The 9,598-nt window shown below is 33.9% G+C and overlaps 1 pseudogene; it reads right to left on the bottom strand.

Moving 5' to 3' along the window:
• Positions 1-6,655: 6,655 nt before the first annotated feature.
• On the bottom strand, positions 6,656-6,734 carry LOC127218244 (uncharacterized; annotated as a pseudogene).
• Between the last annotated feature and the right edge of the window lie 2,864 nt (positions 6,735-9,598).

Below are 9,598 nucleotides of genomic sequence, written 5' to 3'. Positions count from 1 at the left end.
TAGTGATAAATACAATTCCCGGAAGCCAAAGACAGAAAAAAAGTATTCTAATATTCTTCTTTATTTCTTTGCAATACTTACTAGACTATTACAGGTTGGAATCTCCACAAAGCAGACTAAGAGGAGCTCAGTGTTTATGATACTTATTCAGGAATTCCCTTCAGACTGTCACAAAGGGAGAAAAGAATTAGAAGCACAAATGGACAAAGAGAAAATCTGACCAAGATGGAGACCCAATACCAATTTTTACTTAAACCTTACTAGAGAGATGGCTCAACTATTAAAGGCTAGGCTCAAAACAAAAATAATTTTTTAAAAAGAATTCATACATGATAACTGTATTTACAATAAAACACTCCCTGCACTACACTTTCTATATTCTCCTCCATCTAACATTCATTCTTCTTTACTATTGTTATACATACACATACATGCATATATGGAGATACATGAAGAAATATTCTATGGCACTCTCATACAAGATGAGTGCATCCTTTCAAGGTGAGTAGATGAGTGAAATATAGCCCTGACATTTATTCTCTGAAGACTTCCTATTTTCTCATATTCAGATAATCATGGAGAATTTTTCAAGAATTAGCTCAGTCTGCAGCTGACACTTACTAAGGTAGCCATTGCAATGTCATGGAACATTTCCAGATATCTAGTCCCAAAATCTCTGCCAGTTACTTGGGGGAATTTAGGGATCTGAATAGTGTAATGGTGGCCTCAACTTGGGCTGAGATAAATAAATGGTCCTTCATTTATATTCATTCATCAGGAATATCCATAGCTTTTTAAGAAAGGGCCAGAGCCTTATTGTAATGTTTTCTGAAACTAAAGAAATGCATATGCAAAGTAAGAGCTGGCAATATTGCCAACAATATTCTTATCCCCTTGGACAAGTTTATTACTGAAGACTCTGAGAAGTTTCTCATTGTCTGATACAATATTTTAGGTATTGTCCTTCCTCATGGTAATGTGTTACTTATTAGTAAATAATTATATTCTCAAACTTCTTAGTAAATAATAATATTCTCTGAGAAGTTTCTCATTGTCTGCCACAATAGTTTAGGTATTGTCCTTCCTCATGGTAATGTGTTTCTTATTAGTAAATAATAATATTCTCAAACTTCTTAGGTCATTTACAACTAATGCATACAAATAGAAATTTTGAAAACTGGGAAAAAGGTTCTACATTTATTTATGTATATGATCACACTTGAAGTGATGATTTACTTTTGGTATTTACATAATTTTATGAAAAAATCCAATCCATTTTTAATTAGCTGTTTTATAGGCAGTTAAGCTAAGATATTATAAACCATATATTAGGTTAATGGACATTTTAACAGCTGAGTTAAGTTCTTTAAATGCAAATGCTGACACACTTTTATCAGCGATTACTGAAACACTGATTGCAGGATGGTTCTCTCCTTGTTTTTAGCCCTAAAATTCCCTATGCCTATAAGTAATAACATCCATTACTAGCTCAAAGGAGTTACACTGGACAGTAGGTATTCATCTCCTCTTTATTATTTTTGAATTAAATTTCAAAAGTTACAAAATGTTTTCTTTTTATTTAGCATAGTGGCCAGTTTATAATAATATTTTTTCATATTGTGATATTTAAAGGAATAGTGTAGACTTGGCCATTGGGAATTAAATGATCAAATGTGCATGAAATACTTAAGTATCGTGTGTTGGAGTATTGCATCACTAGATCTCAATCCTAAGTCATGTTTCATTCAACATTAGTACTCAAACCCAACAATCAATAAATATGCCAAATCATCTGCTAGAAAGCATTCACTTAAGATAGGTCCAGGTTTGCAGTGATTAGCAGTTGACAAAGATTCCTACTATTGTCAATATTATATTCTCTAATGAGAACTAGAAATAAAAATTAAAATAGTCATAAATCCACTTAAAGTAAAGGAAAATAATAGGTAGAAGCTGGGTATCCAACTTGAGTTTAAGTGCTGAAAAAATATTTTATAGCTTTACTATTAAACTAACATGTATATGAAAACAATGAGTTACTGACTTACCATAAGGCAAAGGAGGAATTTTTTCCCTGCATACCAGGTTCTTCTATTAATAATTGACAGGCAAACTACAGATTAAGAAGAAATAAACATAAAAGTATATTGTTAACATATGCAGTATCCAGCATCAGATACTAATTTAAGGTTTAATAACTCCAAATGGTGATTGGAAATTTGGCATTATATGTAGCTCTGAACAAAGAAAAATAAGTATATAAAGGGACGAGAAGCCGGGCACTTGGAAGGCAGAAGGAGGCAGATCTCTGTGAATCCAAGGCCAGGCTGATCTATAGAGCAAGATCTAGGACAGGTTCCAAAACAAGACACAGACACCCTGTCTTAAAAAAACAAACAAAAAACAAAACAAAACAAACAAACAAACAAAAAAAGAAGGTACAGGATAAAAGAAAAAGTGGCATGACAGACTTGATAATAGAAATGTGTTGGCGAAACCAATGGAAGAGTTTGTCAGTAAATGAAATAAATTTGCCCTCGAATTCCTATCTTTGCCATGTCTGCTTATCTTCTTGTGGATTGGAAGTTTGTAGTTGGTTCTTTTTAACTCTTCATTCTTTGATTTTTAGGGGGATTACCACCCAGCTCCAAAATAAATACACAAAGGCTTATTCACAGAGGCTTTTTTTTGTATTATTTTACATATCAACCCCAGTTCCCTCTATCACCCTCCCTTCCTCTCTCCCTCCCTCCCATGCCCCACCCCTCCCATGTCCCATCCCTAAACTCCACAGGGAGGGTGGTGCCTCCCTGGAGTGGTCAACAAAATCTTTCAAGTCATTTGGAGTAGGGACTAGGCCCTCTGTCCTGCCTCTAGATTAAGGGAGTATCCCTCCATGGGGAATGTGCTCCCAAAATCCTTTAATGCATCAGGGATACATCCTGGTTCCACTGTCAAAGGTCTTTTAGACTGCCCAGGCCTTCTAACTGAGGCCCACATTCAAGGGGTCTGAGTCAGCCCAATGCTGGTTTCCCAGCTATCAGTCTGGGGATCTATGAGCTACTCCTTGTTCAGGTCAGCTGTCTCTGTGGGTTTCTGTAGCCTGGTCTTGACCCCTTTTCTTATCAGTCTACCCTCTCTGCAACTAAATTCCAGGAATTCACCTGTGTTTAGCTGTGGTTCTCTGCTTCTGTTTCCATCCACTACTAGATGAGGGCTCTGTGATGCTGGATAAGCTAGTCATCAATCTCATTATTGGGGAAGGGCATTTATGGTAGCCTTTCCACTGTTGCTCAAATTGTTAGTTGGGGTCAGTCTTGTAGGTCTCTGGACATTTATCTAGAGTCAGTTTTCTCTTCAAACCTATAATGGCATCTTTAAATAATATCCCACAGCACAAGTTTGTGGTAATTTTTATTTTATTATAAGTTTCTTGCTTTATGTAGACTAATTCAGAGCATATTCATTGGAAGAAGTGGTATATATAAATTGTGGACAGCTGGTAAGTTGCAGAAGTAAGCAGCATCTAGCTGATATAAAATCTTAGTCATGGTAAATCATTTAGATTTTAGTTCAACTCTGAAGGCAGGTGATTAACACATGGCTTACAGAAGGACATAAAAGATTAGTGTTGTCTTGTATGTAATGACAATAGGGGAGAGACATAAATAATGAAATTCAACTTCTAGTAAACAAGATTAGTATGGAAAAGAAGGAAGCTAAACTGTCATATGTCATATGTAAGAGAAAATATAGCAAGAATTTTCATTTCAGCATTTTAATTTGAAAACTTTGAAACAGGTTTAGAATATAGTTTAAATGGATAACTAAGTATAACTTTAAATTTCAGAGGCTATATTAAGGTTTGATGTGGATATTCATATTAAGTAACATTGCACTAGAGGACCTGAGTTTGGTTTCCAAGAGTCACATGGCTTTTTACAACCATCTGTTAATTCTGTTCTGGGGATTCAATGCATGCTTCTGATCTCTGAAGAAACAGTACATGCATGTTGTAGACAGATACACATGATATCAAGCACTTATGTACATACCAGATTTTTATAAAAATTTGTTTTAAAATAGGTTATTTTCATATATGCAAATTATTTGTAGCATAGCATTGGGTATTTCTACCATGATTTATTAGTTTAATTTCCTTTTAAAATATTTATTATTTTTTCTTATTTTACATATTGATCCTAGTTCCCTCTCCCTCCCTCACTCCCATGCCCCCAACCCCCCTCCTGCCCCCCTACTACACAGGGAGGGTGATGTTTTCCAGGAGGGATTATCAAAATATATCTAGTCATTTGGAGCATGGTCTAGCCCCTCCTTCCTGCCTCTAAGCTAAGGAAGTATCCTTCCATAGGGAATGTGCTCCCAAAATACTTTCATTCACCAGGGATGAATCTTGGTTTAATTGTCAGAAGTCCCTTAGTCTGCCCTGGCCTTCTAATTGAGATTTATGTTCAGGGTGTCTGAGTTGGTCCAATGCTCAGACCTAATGCAAGACCCAAGGGGGGATCTTAGCTCCCACTTGTTCATGTTAGCTGTCTCTGTGGGTTTCTGTGACCTGGTCTTGACCCAATTTCTTATCAGTCCTCCCTCTCTGCAACTAGATTCCAGGAGTTCAGCTCAGTGTTTAGCTGTGGGTGTCTGCTTTTGTTTCCATCACCTACTAGATTAGGGCTCTATGATGGTGGATAAATTAGTCCTCAATCTCATTGGGGAAGGGTATTTATGGTAGCCTCTCCACTATTGCTTTGATTCTGAGTTGTGGTTATCCCTGTAGCTCTCTGGACATTTTCCTAGTGCCAGCCAGATTTCTCTTCAAACCTATAATGGCTCCCACTATTACGGTAATTCTTTCCTTGCTCTTCTCTGTTCTTTCTTTATCTGACTCAATCAAAATAGTTTTATTAGTTTCTCTTTTTCATTTTTTCTGTGGTATCTTAGATAGGGTTTCTTTTGCTTTGTTGAAACACCATGACCAAAAGGGGGAAAAAACCTTGGCTACTAAGTACATTTTTTAGCTTGTCTATCATTTAGAGAAATTGGGACAGGAACCTGGAAGCAGGAAATGATTCAGAGGTCATGGAGGACTGTTAGTTACTGGCTTGCTCCTCACAGTTTCTCAGGCTGCTTTGTTATAGTCTCTTAAACCACATGGCCTGCAGTTGTATTACCCATAGTGAACTAGACCTTCCAATATCAGTCATAAATTAAAAAGTGTCTTACAATCTTGCCTGCAGCCAATCCTAAGTTTGTATTCCCTTTCTGAAAACAACATTATGATTTCAAGTTGACACAAAAACAAGATAGCACAAGTGGTGAATGCACTCTCTTCACCATTTCAAATCTATAATAGACTTAATTATTTTATGTGTATATGACAATATTGCCTACAAGTAAGCATGTGCTCCCCATGTATTCTTTGTCCCCAAAATAGGAAAGAAAAAAGTGTAAGAGTGTTAGATACACTGGAAGTAGAATTTAGATGGGTGAAATTCATGATGTAGGTGCTGGGAACAAAACACGAGCCCTCTGAAAGACAACAAAATTGTCTTAACTTCTGACCCATCTTCCCAGCCCAATTTTGTCCTTTGCAAGTATGATGATCATAGAGATTCATATGTAATTCAAAGACATAAGCCACAGTTTAAAATGCAGGTGCACAACATATATGCTTCTGCAAGTATTCAGAGGAGATTGTGAAATAATAATCTATGATTATATAGCCACAGTATTAATAATATGAAAATGTATGTCTACTTGTGAAAGGTGATAACTTTCTAATTAATTCAGGGTTATAAGCCACAGTTTAAAATGCAGGTGCACAACATATATGCTTCTGCAAGTATTCAGAGGAGATTGTGAAATAATAATCTATGATTATATAGCCACAGTATTAATAATATGAAAATGTATGTCTACTTGTGAAAGGTGATAACTTTCTAATTAATTAGTAAGCAACAGAAAAAGCTAGAGATTTCTTTAGGTATCTTCAAACTCTGATTTATTGCTCACACACAGTAATTTGCCAAATGACACCCTGGCGAATTCAAAGAATTAATGTTGTTGCCTTACAAATTTTCACTGGGGGATTGAAAAGCCAAGGCATATTGCCAAATAAGGCAAGAAGGAATTGTATTCAGTGTCAGGAATAGTGGGCAAAGGGGATAAGGAGTGTAGCTTTAACCACATAGTTCAAAAAACATAATTCCTCAACAATCTGTGCTTAAAAATACTAAATGAAGTGATAAATATATTTTGTATATTTTTCAGAATGGCTATATGATAATTTCTGCAGTACCTTCAAAGTTAGCTGCAACCACATTATTTATTAGCTGGTTCTGGCTAAATTCCAAACCTTTATTATTAAAACAGAATGCTCAGCAGCAGGGGTGAATGACAAAACACTACAATAGAAGTAGGTGTTAAAGGAAATGGAAAAGCCACAAGAAATTATTTTTATTTCTTACAAAGAATTTTTAATAACTCACTTATATTTTATTTATTGCATGTAATTAATAGACCAATGTATTTAATGATATACTATCAAAAATCTGTTTTGATTTTTCATCTATCACATTAGTTTTTTTAAATATGCTTTCACAGCCAATATATAAATTCCATAATCCCTTTGTTCCATCTTATTTCTTCTTATATGTAACAAAACTCATACTGAACAATGAGTTCTGGGTTAAAAAAGAGGATTTATTTTTTGCGCTTGTCTAATTTACCTTTTTTCAGTTTTGATTTTCAATGTATTCCTAATCATTAAGAACAACATCCTAGTTTATTGTAAAATTATTAAAATATATGTGAATTACTAACAGAAAACTACCTAAACATTTAACAGGTGCTCGAATCTGTAGTTTTAAAACAATCAAGAAAATTATTAGTCAAGAATGTTTGAAACAAAGGTGGGTCTTTCTAGGATTTGAAAGCCAATGACTAAAACAGAGTCTCTTCTAATTAGATGCCATTGTTTCTATTTCACCAGAAGCAAATTGACATTTATTTATTATTTTTATTAAAATATTTATTTAAATATTTTTTCATTTAATTTACATACTAAACAGGTTTCCCCCCTCCTCTTCTCCCATACTCTCCCCTTCCTTATCTACCCCCTCTCTATCCACACCTCCTCTATCTCCATTCAGAAAGGGACAGGTCAAGATGTCCTTTGAATGAAGGGCACCTTTATTTCCATGGAAGTGTAAACTGTGCACTGTGGTTCATGGCCTTGGGTGTTTTATATGTTAAATAAGGGAACATTTGATGTTCCTTTTGAAGGGAGGTTATTTACTCAGAAGTCTCAAAGTGGTAAATACCAGTGGGCATTGGTATGGTGATGTTCCTATGATCCTCTAGAAATTATAAGCCTAATGCTCTTTTCTAGGGTTTCTCAGTCCACTAGAGGATTTTTTTTTTTTTTTGAACGTTAACCCTTCATTCTTTTCTTTTTGTTCTTTTAAAGTAAAGTAACCCATTTATTAGTGGGCAGCTGGTCTCAAGCAAGGTGTTGAGATTAAAGACATACACCACCACTGCCTGGCCAGAAGGCATTCTTTGAAATAAAGGATGGAAACAGAGAACTTTAGTCATTAGATTATTTTCTCCAATATTACCCAATGCCTGCGAAATAAGCATGTATTGCCATATAATGTATACAATTTTTATGCATCTGTTGCAAATGCTACATGTAAGCAATTTCAAGTGATCAAATTATAGGGTATATTTTCAAGTAACTTTTGAAATTTATTAAACTAAATTTGAATAGAAAGAAAAGCATGTTGTTAGCCTAGAGGGTCAAGGAGCTTGAAACATTATATATTATGCTAACATATTTTGATACTCAATTCCTCAAAATGCAGAATAGTTTATAACATCAAACAGAAAGAAATATTTCAACTCATCTGAAACCATATTCATTGCAACAAGGCAGATAAAGACACTTGTGCACATAATGTTCAATCTTGTTGCAATATAGTGTGTACAAATATCTCATGATGTTCTTAGATTATTCCATGACACTGAAGTAATTTCAATAAATGAAAAAAAGGAAAAATACATTTTAGTGAAAGCATTAATGAATTTGAAATTACCATTTTAAATTTTTATAAGTATTATTGAAGATAAAATGAGTTCAAAAAAGAAAACATTTGGGTGTTATATATACTTTTTATATACATGATCATTGTAGGTCCTTATGGTTAAGTCTCTCTGTATCCTTCCTAGTAAGTCATTTTATTAGAAGCATGATAGAAGTGGTGTCTATCAATTAAAATTTGCTAATTTATTTGCTACAGTAATACATTATGGAGTCCAGTGTAGCATTAATTAGAAGCACTGTGTGTGATTTAGAATTTTCACTTTTACAATGGTCATGAAATGCTTTTTACATATTCAGAATCTCCTTACTTGCAAATTCTTGATGTCAATGAGGTTAAAAAATTATTTATGACACTTAACAGCCCTATGATCAAACTTTGGGGCTATATATTACATATGTGTAGTCAGATTTCTCCTCCTGTGACAAAATATCAAGAAAAATGGAATTGGATGTTTTTGCATACTTGGCTCCAATTCTGAAAGTACCACTCATTTCCAATTGAACTGATATGGAACTAATCTTTTCTACTTGAATATTTGGGAAAATAAACATAATTCAGACTGCTACAACCAACTTAGTAGTAATGCAGGAAAGATATTCACTTCATTCCTAGTTATATGATTCACATAGATAATAATAACTGGTTTAGTGAAAAAATACTTTCTTCTGTTTCAGATACCAAATATCCTAGGTCATGTGATTGACACTGGGTCACCTTTTATTTGCTCATTTCTTCCTTTCTTGAACCTGTATAGCTACCCACTGTCTTGTTACTAACTATATTATAAATACATATCACCTGTGTAGGACACTTGCTGTCATATTTTCTCCATCTTAGCATATACTACACTAATCCAATTTAAGATGAAAAAAGAAATGATATTTTATTTTACTTTAATTTATGAAATGTCAAACTTTTCTCATTATACATCAAATTCAGAGGAATCTTGGTTAGTTGAAATTAGAGTAAAAATTCAAGTCCCCCTTGGAGTTGGAATCTAAGTGGAGAAGTCAACAGGATATTCATAGAACATGAGTAAGATTTGATTGATAATTTGGGAGCTAAAATTAAATATTGAAATTGTATGCAGTAATTAATCTATCAACATGGTTAAAATGCTTCATTAAAATTTATTTTACTTCTTGGAGAGAGAAATGATCAAAGTATTCTATAGAAAAGCATTAAAATACATATGTCATATGTATTTTATGTAAAATTTTGTTAAATACTTGCAGAATCTAATCTATGACTTCCAGAAATTAGTATTGTTCCATTAATTTATTGTGCTAGATTACTTTTTGAACTTAATAAATGCTCATGTCTACTGTGTTTCATGTAATGTATGAAAAACCCATAGCTTTTAAAAGAAAATGATCAGTAACATTTTAAAACTAGTATTCTATTATACCACCAGCTCAAAGTAAACTAAACATATTTTTATAAGGACAGACAAGTTTTTAGCTACTTGAGTATGA

Source organism: Phodopus roborovskii, unplaced genomic scaffold, assembly GCF_943737965.1.
Source record: "Phodopus roborovskii unplaced genomic scaffold, PHOROB, whole genome shotgun sequence".
NCBI classification, from domain to species: domain Eukaryota; kingdom Metazoa; phylum Chordata; class Mammalia; order Rodentia; family Cricetidae; genus Phodopus; species Phodopus roborovskii.
Note: the sequence above shows the minus strand (reverse complement) of the source record. Positions and strands in the feature narration are given on the sequence as shown.